The sequence below is a fragment of the Canis lupus genome, chromosome 9, assembly GCF_048164855.1.
Source record: "Canis lupus baileyi chromosome 9, mCanLup2.hap1, whole genome shotgun sequence".
Classification (NCBI taxonomy): Eukaryota; Metazoa; Chordata; class Mammalia; order Carnivora; family Canidae; genus Canis; species Canis lupus.
The window spans coordinates 47,658,756-47,671,970 of NC_132846.1; the positions used below are offsets into that span (position 1 = coordinate 47,658,756).

The following is a 13,215-nucleotide window of genomic DNA, read 5'->3' on the forward strand; positions in this document are numbered from 1 at the left end:
CTCCAGCACATGCCCCACAGCCATCAATATCTCTTCTGAGGACAGGTTATCTGGGCGATTTATGCTCTCTAATAATTACCTTGCAGAGGGTTCCACTTATCTTACCACAAGAATCTGCCAGTTGCCAGACACACAGGGTTCTGGTTAATTCCATCCACACTGCCATCCACCTCCACCTCGTCCTCCCAGCTCCCCAGCTCTTGTCCTCTGACCTCTAACCTCTCCTCCTCTCTCTGGCCTGGGGGACGTTGAGGGTAGAAGAGTCTCAACAACCTCCCTCAGAGTTCAGGGCCCCATAGGAGCTGACGGAGGGGGGCAGGGGAACCTCCCTTCCCAACAAATATGAGAGGTAAGTTGAGGCTCATCCCAGGAACATGCACACGGCTACAAAAGGCTATGTCGGAAGGGCAGACACCGATTTGATTGTCCTTTCTTCACCTGCTGCCATCAGATCTGGTCAGCATTTTCATTTTTCTGTCCCCACAACCCTCCTGAGAGCCTTCCCTTCCCTCCTGCAGCCCTTTGATCACGACCCCACCAGTAATGGTCATCAGGCTTATTCAACGAGCATCAGATGCTGCCTGGTGAGACCGATCTCCATGAACACATGTCTCGGACCCACTGTGAGCTCCTCACAGACAGAGTCCTTGGCTCACGGCTCCCCGGCACCAAGTCGACTCCTGAGCCTCAGCAGCGACAATACCACCAGGTGGCCCTTACCGTGGGCCAGCTTCCAGAGCGGTCCAAGTTCATTAGAAAGAAGAACACATGTCATCTTTGCAGCAACCTCATGAGAGAGACGCTTTTCCTATTCCCCCATGACACAGATGAGGACCCTGTGACAGCTGTGGTCATAGGCTCAGGGTCCCCGAGGGAGCGGCCAAGTCGAGGATTGAACCAGGCATTCCCGTCTCAGAGTCTGGACTCTTCAACACTGTTCTGCACCGCCTGGCAGTAAAAGTCTACAGACCCGCTGGAACATTTTATATCATATCTACCCACTTATTTATGCCCTCCTGTTCTAAAAGAATAATTTGTGTTAAAGTAATAGTAACACCAGCCAACAACTAAGGATCCTCAGGCACGTAAGGGTGCCAGTCACGGGCTAAGAAATCTCCACTTAGTGCAGCCCAGGTGGCTCAGCGGCTTAGCGCTGCCTTCAGCCCAGGGTGTGATCCTGGAGACCCTGGATCGAGTCCCACGTCAGGCTCCCTGCATGGAGCCTGCTTCTCCCTCTGTGTCTCTGCTTCTCTCTCTTTCTCTCTGTGTCTCTCATAAATAAATAAAATCCTTAAAAAAAAAAAAAAAAAAAAGAAAAGAAATCTCCACTTAGGGCACCTGAGTGGCTCAGTGGTTGAGCATCTGTCTTCGACTCTGGGCATGATCCCAGGGTCCTGGGATCGAGTCCCACATCAGGTTTCCCGCAGGGAGCCTGCTTCTCCCTCTGCCTGTGTCTCTGCCTTTCTCTGTGTGTCTCTCATGAATAAATAAATAAAATCTTTTTAAAAAGGGAGGGAGGGAGGGAGGGAGGGAGGGAGGGAGGAAGGAAGGAAGGAAGGAAGGAAGGAAGGAAGGAAGGAAGGAAGGAAGGAAGGAAGGAATCTCCACTCAATCCTCATGTCCACCCAAGAGGCAGCTGCTATCACCAACTGGAAGCTCCACTCCCCAAGCCACCTCTCTGCCCCAGAAACACCAGCCTGCCCCTCCTCCGGACCTTGGTACCCGCAGGGCCCACACCGGGCACGTTCCTCATCTCTACAGGGTGGCTGCTTCTGCTCCTTGGGTCCTGCTCACTCCCACCTCCTCGAGGCCATCCCTAAACTCCTTCTCTCTAGCACTCCCTCTTTCTTTACCCACCCCCCTGATTAATGGTCTTTTTAATAACTTTGCCAACTATCAAAAATTATTTTATTAGCATTTACTTACTACCTGTCTTTCTACACAAGATACTTAAGCTCCCAGGACAAAGACTGGTCTAGTTGGTTCACCTCTGCATGGCCGGTGACGAAAAGTACATACCTGGTGTACAGTAGATGGAGAAATAATATCCCCACTGGGCCTCACACCATCCTCACGGCCTGCTCAGCCAGACCCTTTGTCTCATGGAAAGCCCTATCTTCGTTTACCGGGTTCCGGTGACCCCGGCGTCCTGTGGAGTACCTCAGTACTTCACTGCACCCCGCTAGGAGGTAGAACACACATCTTTAGCATTCCCACCTCACGGATGAGGAAACGGGCTTCGAGAGCTTGCACGGCTGGCCCAGGACCACACAGAAGTAGGGTAAAATCAGTCCTCATTCTGGCAGCCTCCCTGAGTCCATGATATTAATCATTCTGTCACGGAGCCTCTGGCCGGGTCCCCTGGGTGACTCAACTCTCTTCACCCACGTATCCCGAAATGTCCCCGGCCTTCCTTTCCCCGAGCCCTTGCTTCTCTGTGCCAGTTCTCTTGCACTGGCCCTTCCAGGTTCTTTCCACCATTCTTCTCCCTGCGCTGTGCCCCCAGGAGCATGTCCTAGTCAGCCACCTGCCATCTGCCCTCTGCGGCTGGCAGCCTGGGCCAATGGCAAATGGTAGCAGCAGGCCAGAGGGAGGGAAGAGAGCAACATGGGGCGTCTACTCCCCCAGCCACCTGCTTGCTGGGTCTACTGAAGGTCACAGCTCCCATCAGGCAGCCCTCTCCACATAAGCTACCCTCTCCCCTTGACCTAGCCCCCAGGTACTGTGCCATCTTACCTCCGACGTTGCCCTGCCCCCGCTTTTATAAATAGCCATCTTATTAAGCTCGCCTCAGTTTACTCTGCTGGAATCTGCTGCTTTCTGCTGGCTCTCCAAATGCCACCTGGCCTCTCTGTTCCCTCCAGCACCACCACCACCATCACTGTCCCCTGCCCCCTGTTCCCTGCAGCTGCCTCTGCCAGGCCCTTCTCCACAGCCTGGGGTGTTGGATCCTTCCAAGATCTATAAATAAATGTTGACTTGCTGGCTTGAAGGTTTGCCCTGGCAGCCTTTGCTCTTTGCCTGGGCCCCATCAGCCCCTTTGCTAACCACTGAAGCAATACTGGGGAGAGAGGGGCACGTCAGGGCAGCCCCGCAAGTACACAACAAGCTGTCTGCCTATGACTAAAATGAAAACAGAGGTGATCAGGTCCAATGTGGGGTCCCCTTTGCTAGGATCGGGCTGGTCCTGTGCAGGGTGTTGGAGGACTTTATAGGCGATGTACTGTTGGCTCAGACAAAGCCAACATCACAGCTTTGATAACTTTAGCACAATCTGTCAAGCAACTGCTTGGTGGCAGGTACCGTACTCAACCACCATTGGCATTCCTTCATCATTATATTAATAGATAAGGAAACTCAGGCTCAAAGAGGACACAGAATTCCGCCAATGCCACAGAGCTCCTCAGTGGCAGAGCTGGGATTAGAGTACAGCTCAACTCAAATCCACAGACGTATTTCCCACTGGGCCACGCTGCCTGATAGCCAACCCTAGTCTTCTGCAGGAAGGCCACACACTCAAAGCCAGGCAGGCAGCTCAGAGACACTGGCACCCATGGCAGGAAGAGGGGCAGGCAGAGTGGGGTATAGGTTAGGGAAAAGAGTGTGGCATGCTCCCTGCTGCCTGGAGTCACTCTGTCCAAGGACCATGACATCGCCCAGCCACAGCAGGCACTGCCCAGCCCAGGGGCCTGGAACATGCCCCCACTGCTCCTTCCTGCAGAGCCAGCAGGGAGCCATGTGCTTGTCCTTGGGCACACACCAGCATGTCAACAAAACAGGCCCGCAGGCATGGGCCCTCCTGCCCTTGCCTGGGACAGTCACAAGGAAACTCTGAAGGGCAGGGCAGAGGGACCAGGCAGCAACAATAAGGGAGGAAGCCTTCCTGCTCCAGGACCTGGAGCTGAACTGTTCTTCCTCCAGTCCTCCCTGCAACCAAAATTTATGTTCCCCTTAACATAATTCAAGGACTCAAGGGTTTTGTTTTGTCTTTTTTGGAAGGCAATGGCAAAAAATGCACACATTTCTGGTGTTAGGGGTGTTCTTGAAGGCAAACATCCTCACTCGTGAGGACACACACACACACACATACACACACACACACACACCAACTCTGGCACCACATAGCCCCAAACAGCCCTGACTTCAGTACTCTCTTGGGCTCCTGGAGAAGCCGGCTCTGCACAGCCTCCTGACCTCAGTCCACATGACTGCTGGCTGGCTCTTGCGCCCCAGAGTAACAAAGCCCTCCCGGGACCGGGCAGCAGTGACACCTGCCTCTGCAGTCCATCCTGCCCCCACCAAGCTCAGGGGTTGTCCATGGCCCTGTCTGATGTGTCCTGACAGGACAAGTTCCAATTAGCAGAGGCCGTTTCCAGTGACCCAGCATGGAATGGGGCCCAAATCTCCAGAGCTGTCCTGAACCTCCTCTCCCCTTGCCCCTCCAAATCTTAAATCACTGATGTGACATCTCTAGGCGAAGGGCTCTTACGGCATTGGGTAGACTGGAAAATATCCTGAATAGAGAGTGTTCTTCGAAATAAAACAAAGACAAAAACCAAATGCTGCTGAAATACAAAACTGAGTGCCATCTTAAAATCTGTGCAGTATGGACATGGAGGAGCCTCCTCCAGTCAAAAACTCTCCATCCCTCCCATTAAACACCAAAAACTGAATCTCCACTAAAGAGAGGAGGATGGCAAACATGATTAGACCCAATTAATATATGAAGAAACTAAGAACAGAGGAAGGAAAATCAATAGAATTTCTTTGCTCTGACCACTGCTACAAATGAAGTAATAACTTGAGAGAGATTTGAAGAAGAGGAAACCAAAAGTGTCAGACAGCAGCCATGAGGCCCTTTAATAAAGCAGCAGCAGCCCGTCTGAACTGGCCGGCCAAAGACCACTAAGGCTGACAAGACATTCCTGGGGATGGCGGGAGGGGAGACAGCTGGGGTCACTTGCCTTCTATTCATTACATAGCACAAGGCTCATCAGTGGTAAATTCTCATCTCGCTCACAAAAGCAAGACATAAAAGGAAGCAAAACGGAAGAAGCATTAGGGACGCCGGTAATTTCTAGACAGGCAAAGGCCACAGGGGCCCCCTGAAGCTTCACACCAAGTTTATGTCCATCATCACTGCCCCGTCCCCATCTCTCTCGTCCATATTCAGGGAGGAAGAAAGGAAATTAACAAGCCTGCACCCGACATCCTCCCTGGATCACCAGCTGGGCCATTTGGAGCATCCAAAGATGGGGTGTGGGAAGCCCCAGGGGAAAGGGAGATCTCTCCAGAGATCACCATCCCTACCTCTTCTCGGTGCCTGGGGCTCTGCTGGATGGAAGACGCCGACAAATTCAACAAGAATTTAGCTGGGCCTCCCCGTGAGTCCAGATGGGAGATGCTCAGTAAGATAGCCAGTTCTGTGCTATCTTTGCACCTGCAGGAGTAAATTCCTTGCTGTCCAGCTGGGTTTTCTGGCAGTCCCTCAGTCTACTGCTGTCTCTGGATGGGGTTCAAAAAAGTGCTCCTGGCCTGAGTGGTCGTCATTCGTTCATTCAGCCAGTAAATGTTTAAGGAGCGCTGAGTCTATGCCACAGCACATGTGTGAGAGGCAGCACACCATTTAAGTGAGCAGCAAGTGTGTGGGTTGGAGTCCTGGCTCCTCGTTTACTTGCTCTCTGGCCTATTGACCCCCAGAGCTTCACTTTCCTCATCTGTAAAGTGAGGGTGACTATAGGACCCTCCTCTTCAGACCACTGGGAACCAATGATATAACCTCACCATGAGCGATCAGTAAATATTAGCTGTTGTTACTCTGACGTGGGGTCCCACCTGCTACTTGCTGCCATCATCAGTCGTAGAAACAGTCATGAGTTAACTCCCGGGCAGTATCATCTGTTCCACCCGCTTCCCTGTCCACACAGATGAGCAATAGCAGAATGTATTAAAAAATAAAAGAGCTCAATGCCATTGGCTCAGATTGCCCCCCACCCCCAGTCAGCTGTCTAGCCAGTGGGATCAGAGGTCAGAAGCACAACCATGAGTGTGCGGATGATTTAGTACCAAACCAACCTCACCCGCAAAATTCTTACTCCAGTATAGATCATCCCAGTGGTAGGTAGAAGGTACTTATCCCCTTTGATTGAAGGGCCCTGGGACGCAAAGGTAGAGGTAGAGGACGCAAAGGTAGAGTCTTACTTGGCTGGAACTTTTGAATATCCAAGACATGTGGAGAGGTGGTGTGTTGGTGTCCTATTGCTGTGCAACAAATTACCACAAACTCGGCTTAAAACCACCCAAATTTATTATCTTACGGTTCTGGAGATCAGAAGTCCAAAATGAGCTGCATAGGACTAAAATCATGGTTTTGACCAGGTTGCTTTGCTTCTGAAAGCTCTAGAGGAGAATGCATTTCATTTCCTTTTCCAGCTTCTAGAGGCTGCTTGCATTCATTGCTTGGTGGCTGCTTACCTCCACTGTATCACTTGGACTTCTGCTTCCATTGTCATATCACTGACTCTGACCCTCCTGCTTCCCTCTTAAAAGGACCCCTGGGATTACATTGGGCCCACCCACATAATCCAGGAGAATCTCCCCATCTCAAAGTCCTTCATTTAATCACATCTACAAAGTCCCTTTATACCCTATAAAGTGACATTTTTACAGATTCCAGGGATTAGGACCCAGACCTCTTTGAGGGGTCCCTATTCTGTCTACCAAAGCTGAGTGCTGCTGCAACTTGCACTTGTTACAGCAATGGTGAGGGGTGGTAGGATATGAGGTTGTGCCCTTAGCTCTAGAATACTGAAAATAGGAACGCCTGGGTGGCTCAGTACTTGAGCATCTGCCTTCAACTCAGGTCATGATCCTGAGGTCCTGGGATCGAGTCCCACATCGGGCTCCCTGAGATGAGCCTGCTTCTCCCTCTGCCTGTGTCTCTGTGTCTCTCATGAAAAATGAATAAAATATTTTTAAAAAATAGAATACTGAAAATATCCTACCTTACAGCAAAAATCTAATTAAAGTATAAAATGTATGGTGCCTAAGAGACATGTCTGTGTGAGCTTCTATTTTCCCAGCAGAAGTACTAACTTTAAAGGATCCTTGTATCATGAGGAATAGAGAAAAAAAGAAAAGAAAAGCACCCAGAATCCTTCACTCCATGCCAGGCACACAGTTAGTGTTAACTAAGTTAGTTGCTTAGTAAACGGCAACGAAGGAGCTGCCCACTAGTTCTGTGAGCCCGTTGCTCTGGCTCTATCAGGCCCAGTGACTAAACAAACCAGCTTGACGCGAACTACTTATCAGTCAGCAAATACCAACAAAGCCCTGTCAGGTCCCAGGAATCAGAGGGGCCACTCAGCCCAATGCAAACTGACCCTTTCATGCTGAGGCCTGAGCCCTTCCTCCATAGACACCCAAAGATCTAGATTTACGATCAGAATTTCCTAGATCAGACATGGTCCAGATCTGAGTTTACTTTCTGCTGAAAGAAGACAAGTGTGAGAGCCCAGCAATCTTCCACAGACCCACAATGCGTTCCCCTACATGTCTTTCTCCTGCAAACAACGGTGTTATTTTAAATTGTGTTGTGCTCACTTTGGGCTCAGGGCTACAGTCAACAATCCCCAACATGAATCTTTTCACCCTCCCATTTCGTAGATGGGCGAACTGAGGCAGGCACCAAAGGAACAGGGATTTTATCTTACAACAACATTGTGCGTCATTTGCTTTCATCACCAAAGTATCTCGGGTGAGGTTCAAAAAAAGAGAGAGGGTTTTAGAATTTGAATCTCAGATCTCCTGCTAAGTAGCTGTGTGACTGTGGGAAAGTTGCATAACTTATCTGAGCATCCCTTTCTTTATCTGTAAAAGGAGACAGGAAAATCGGCCTGTCTCAACTGTTGCATGAATTAAATATCACATCAAACCCTTGGCATGCTGGATTTATGGAGCGCTTACTATGTCTCAGGCACTATGCTAAGCATAGTGTGCATAGTAATTCATTTACTCATTACAACTCTGTGAAAATAGGTCTTATTATTTCTATTTTCCTGGAATGTAGGCCTCTGGAGGGTAGGGATAGTTTTTGTGTCTTCAGCCTTTAACTCAAATACGCTGTGAATAGTAAATGCAATCTACAACACTGTTGCTGATAAAGAGTGGAGAGATCAGTGAGTCGGGCATCATTCTGGAAGGTTTTATAAAAGTGGAGTCTGATAGGTAGAATTAGAGGAAAGGATGGAAAGGGGGCAGATCTTCCCACTGGGGTAAGGTGAGGTAGAAAAGTGACAAGAGAAGTAAGGCATGTGGGAGACAGAACCACACAATGCGCATGGATAGGAGACAGCAAAACTTTTCTTGATCCACTTTAAAATGCCCCTAATGAGGGCACCCAGGTGGCTCAGTCAGTTGAACATCTGCCTTCAGCTCGGGTCATGGTCTAGGAGTCCTGGGATCGAGCCCCACAAAAGGGTCCCTGCTCAGGGGGGGTCTGCTTCTCCCTCTCCATCTGCCCCTCCCCCCGCACATGCGCGTGCTCTCTCCCTCTCTCTCTCTCTCAAATAAAATCTTTTCCAAAAAATACTCTTACCATATCTACATCTGTGAGATCTATATGAAAAGAAAATGGTCCTTCCCTACCAACCTCACTGGGTTGTTGTAGCAAGTGAGATAGGGTGTGAAGTTTCTTAGATGCTTTCCACCATCAGTGATTCTACTTCCCCAAGAAGCAGAGTTTTACATATTGATAGTTTCTAGTGTTCTTATCAACATGTCATTTTATAAGGTTCATTTGCCCCCCGTTTCCATCTTCCTTTTAGCCTTCTGCTCTCTGGTAGCTATTTTCAACAATAACAAAAATTCAAGGTAGGAAACAGTTAAAACCATCCTTGATGGTGAGGGGAAAACTGTTGCTCAACCCTCACAGTGCTGGTATTTCTGGCGCTAAGGATTGCACGTGACTGAGGTCAGGCCTGATCCGCCTGATTTGCTCTCTCAGACCAAAGTTCCAGTGGAGAACTCTGGGTCCCCACTAGGGCCACACCAGGGGCTGCCAGCTGCAGGGAATAAAGCCTGGTCCCTCTCTCCCCCAGGTGGCTTCTGCCCAGGGTGGGAAGAGTCCTGAGCCTGAGTCAGCACTGCTGAAAGGGGGCCCCTCATCCTGGCAACTCCTCCTACCACAGTAGAACCCGGGTGGAAGTTCACGGAGTACTCTGACCACTTCGGGACCCTCTCGGGTTACTGTCCTTTCCCCAAACAACAAAAACTTTGAAAGTCCCGGTTCTGGAGTAAACATCAGTTTCCACAGATGCAAGCATCTCAGGAGTGTGTGGGAAGCAGTGCAAGGCCCACCCGCAGCCCCCACCTCATTGCCCACCCAGCGCCGTATTTTCCTCATCCTGTGCACAACGGGAGCTGGCTGGACGTCAGGAGAGGCTGCCTCTCAAACTGGGATATAGGACAGAAAGGGGGGCAGGGGCGGCCCCAGTCATGCTCAAAATCCTGCATCTTGCTTTACGGTGCAAATATAAGAGTCCAGTCCTTCCATCAACCTGTCTCCTGCAACTTTAGAGAGAGGCTTCCGACCCAGGAGAAAACCGCCTCCCCAGGCCTTAGGGATTGGTTCAAGGGTTGCCTGCTTCTCCCTCTCCCTCTGCAGCTCCCCCTGCTTGTGCTCTCTCACTCTGTCTCAAATAAATACATTTTTTTTAAAAAAATGTTTACCTGAAACTGCTGGGAGATAGCCACACTGCAAAGAGGCCAGTGCAAAGGAAAGCCGAAGCGAGAGGAAGGGGAGATGGAAGGAGTTCAGATAACCTTGTAGAACTCCTCAGCCCAGGCCCACGTGAAGCAGCTGCACTGCTGAACTCCCAGCTAGATGAGCCCATATCTTCTTCCTCGCTGTGTGCTCCAGCCATTTGAGTTGGGTGTCTTGCCATTTGCAACCTTAAAAAGCCCTGCACATTCCGGAGCCTGATTTTACCAACAAATTCTGCACGAGGCTGAAGAAGAACCTGTCCCTCCCCATCCCAACACCTCTGGGCTGCTCAGATGTTACCCAAATGCTTTTGATAGAAAGATGAGTCACTGTGGTCATCAGGTGCCACCGATCGCCCCTGAGAGGGGGTCCAGCAGGGACTGTTGTAGATGGCGGCTCAGTGAGCCTACAGCTCACCCCAGTCCCGACCACTCCCTCTTGTCTCGGGCATTTTCTTCATTTACTTTACCTGCCTGGCCCCTTGAAGTACATAAATTTCTCATTCTCTTATAAATGGATGCATGAAAGGATGGGTGGAGAGATGGATCCGTTGATACATCAATGGAAAAGCCAGGGGATGGTTGAGTGGATGGACAGACAAGCAGGTGGTTATGGATTTGCCCACTGAGCCTGCCTACACACAGGCACAACACGCACACTAAAACCTCGAGCTGCTGCAGTCAGGGGACCATTTGATAATATGGGAAAGAAAATAGCCACAGATGGACTTCTGTGTGGCTTTGGTCTCTGGGCAGCACTCATCCCACAGTTGTTCTCTTCTTTCCTGAGTCACAATCCCACCAACAGCACAGCACCAGGAGAAACCATTCCTGAATTCACAGGCAGCCACCTCAGAAAACCTGGCCTGAGGAGACAGCCTCTCCTCTGTCCCCAGCATCTACTTGGATCTGGATGCCAGCCACAGAAAGGACTACAGAGAAGGCAGGCACCATTTTGGCACCTAGACTAGGGGTAATCATTGACAGTGTCCACAAATGCATCTATGAGGCTCTTGCCTTGAAACAAGGAAGTGAGGGGATTGGGGTATGAGGTAGCCAAGGAGAGGCACCAGGTGGCTCAAAGGATGGAGGGGAGAAAAAAAAAAAACAAAACAGAAAGATGATGACAATGGAGCTCAGAGCCAAGACAAGGCCTCGTCCTTGGACCACCCCGCTGGAGGCCTCAGCCACGACTTCAGGGAGCTGGTTGGTGATTCACATGAAACCACACTGTGGACTATTGATTGTGGTCATGCATGCTCACAGTCTAGGCAACAGCTTGCTTCAGAAACTACGCAGTGTTCCCTGTGAAGCATATTCCCCTTTGTGAAGTCGTCACAAAGTTCTGAGCAAAAGAATCCCTCTTTTTCCTGGGTCAGACCAAGAAAGCAGCACTCAGCTGAGTGGCAACTGGCCAAGACCTGTTCACGCTGGGCATGTCACCCCAAACGTGAGGTATGAAACACAAAATGGGAGGGCTCTGCATCTTGTCTATCCTTACAGCCAGGAAATGAAAGCATAGAAGAGTGGGAGAAAACAGAGCTGCACACAGAAATATTCCCACAGGCGTAAAAGAAGGGTAGTTGCTGAGTGGGGAGAAGTACTAGCTTCCTCAGGAGTCATCCTTCATGGTGGATACCATCCCTGCCAGGCACCCGTCTTCCAGGTGACCTGGTCCCAGAGCCCAGGAAATACAAGTGTGGGATGAGCCATGGAAAAGAGACTCCCATGGAGGAGCAAAAGAAGCACCAACGAATGTTGAGTACCAGGAAGCAAATGCTCCCTCACCTGCTGCTAACAGGAACAGCTGGGTGTGCAGGACTGTCATCAGCCCCTGGAACACTACACAAGACTGACACGTTATCTCTACCCTCAACAGGTTTATCTTTGAGAGAGGCAACCAGACCGATAAGGGTATAGCCGTTGTAAACTGTATACAACCTGGATTCTCTGTCCTGCTTTGTGCCTGAAGCCCGCCACTAAGTTTTCTGGGCTTCGGTTTCCTCATCTGTAAACGGAGACCCCTCACAGCTCAGAAGTTGTGTGAGTTCCTGGATGTCAGATTAGCTGATCTTCAAGGGGCCGCCCATGTTCAGACACTAGGCCTTGGGAGACTCATGCGGATATTAATGTTCAGAATCAGCTCCTGGGAGTGAGAGCAAGGATGCTGACCCCTCAGTCTTTCATGGCACCACACACACCTCGAGGCACATGCACCCAAGCAGCCCAAGACTGAGACACCCTTTTGATTGTCCCTGACTATGTGTATTTTCAGCCCCGGGTGTTTGTTTTAACTTACAGGAGGAAAGAATCTGGATTCTTTTAAAATATATACAAAGGGAATGCATTTGTTTATTTTGCAGAATGTACTTTCAGATACAACTGGTGAGGAGCAAAGCTACAGACCATCCTTTTCTCTTGGCTCATGTGAGGGCTAGGCCTCCGTGGTGATTTCTCCAAAGACCACAAATGGCCAGGATCTTCCATCTCCCATCTCTTGACCTGTCTCAGTTTGATCACCTGGTCAGCCACAACTGTCACATTATTCTTCAGGACCTCAGTGCTCCAGTGACCTCATCCTGCCATCATCATCCCCATGGAGGTGCAGGGTCCCTGCCCACTGCCCACCTTTCCATCTGCCCCACATGGCAAGGTCACCAGGTAAAATCAGGAATCCCAGTTAAGTTTGAGTGTTAGATTAAGAATATAACATTTTTTGTATAACATTTTCCTTTCCAGGCAGCCAAACTTAGGCAGGTTCCTTCCAAAGATAGAAAAATTCTCTCCTTCTAAGCGTATGGTCCCAGAACCCCAGCCCAGTGGCCCTTGTGTCCCTTGGCTTCACTAAAGTCTGCCTTTGCCACTTTCAGGGTGAACTGTGAAGGCCATGGTTTCCAAGTCTCATGGTAACACAGGTAGCTCCCATTCGGATGCCAATGGTGCTTGGTCAAAAACCTGCTTACGGCTGGATTCAAATACATGTCTACACAGAGCTACCAGTCCAGGGCAGAAGGTGAGAGGAGGAGCAAGGAAGGAAGGAGAGAAATGCAAGATAAGTACTGCCATAAAAGTTTCTAGGGGAGATCTCAGTCTGAGAGATCTCACTTTAAAAAAAAAAAAAAAATTGGGTGCCTGGGTGGCTGATGGTTGCATCTGCCTTTGGCTCAGATCATGGCCCCAGGGTCCTGGGATCAGGCCCTGCCTCGGGCTCCCTACTCCATGGGGAGCCTGCTTCTCCATCTTCCTCTGCTCCTTGCCCCCACTCGTACTCTCTCTGTCTCTCACAAATAAATAAATAAAATCTTTAAAAAAAAATGTGTCACCTGGCAATGGTTACCACATGGGCCATGAACTTCTAGTTCTAATTTCTGGCTATAGCTCTGGATTCCATAAGGGCCAAGCAGGTCTACAACACCTTGCAGAGGTGGGCACCTGGAGTGTAAGTGCCACAAG

The 13,215-nt window shown here is 50.0% G+C and overlaps 1 protein-coding gene and 1 long non-coding RNA gene across 9 annotated transcripts in view; one reads left to right on the forward strand and one right to left on the reverse strand.

The window, feature by feature from the left end:
* The window catches only part of DPF3 (double PHD fingers 3), a 259,412-nt gene that overhangs the window by 169,448 nt on the left and 76,749 nt on the right, over nt 1-13,215 (reverse strand). Inside the window, exon 1 of one of the 7 annotated variants that reach the window (XM_072839189.1) lies at nt 2,737-2,912. The exons of the other annotated variants lie outside the window; for them this stretch is intronic. The gene's annotated coding sequence lies outside the window, so the exon portion shown is untranslated. Of the gene's footprint in view, nt 1-2,736; nt 2,913-13,215 lie in introns of those variants that run through there. 7 annotated transcript variants of the gene reach the window in all.
* On the forward strand, nt 11,123-13,049 carry LOC140640200 (uncharacterized). Of its 2 annotated transcripts, none has more exons than XR_012036874.1 (3): nt 11,123-11,217; nt 12,126-12,423; nt 12,633-13,049. It is a non-coding gene; the product is annotated as an uncharacterized lncRNA (long non-coding RNA). The 2 variants fall into 2 exon arrangements; XR_012036873.1 differs by having other exon boundaries at nt 11,130-11,805.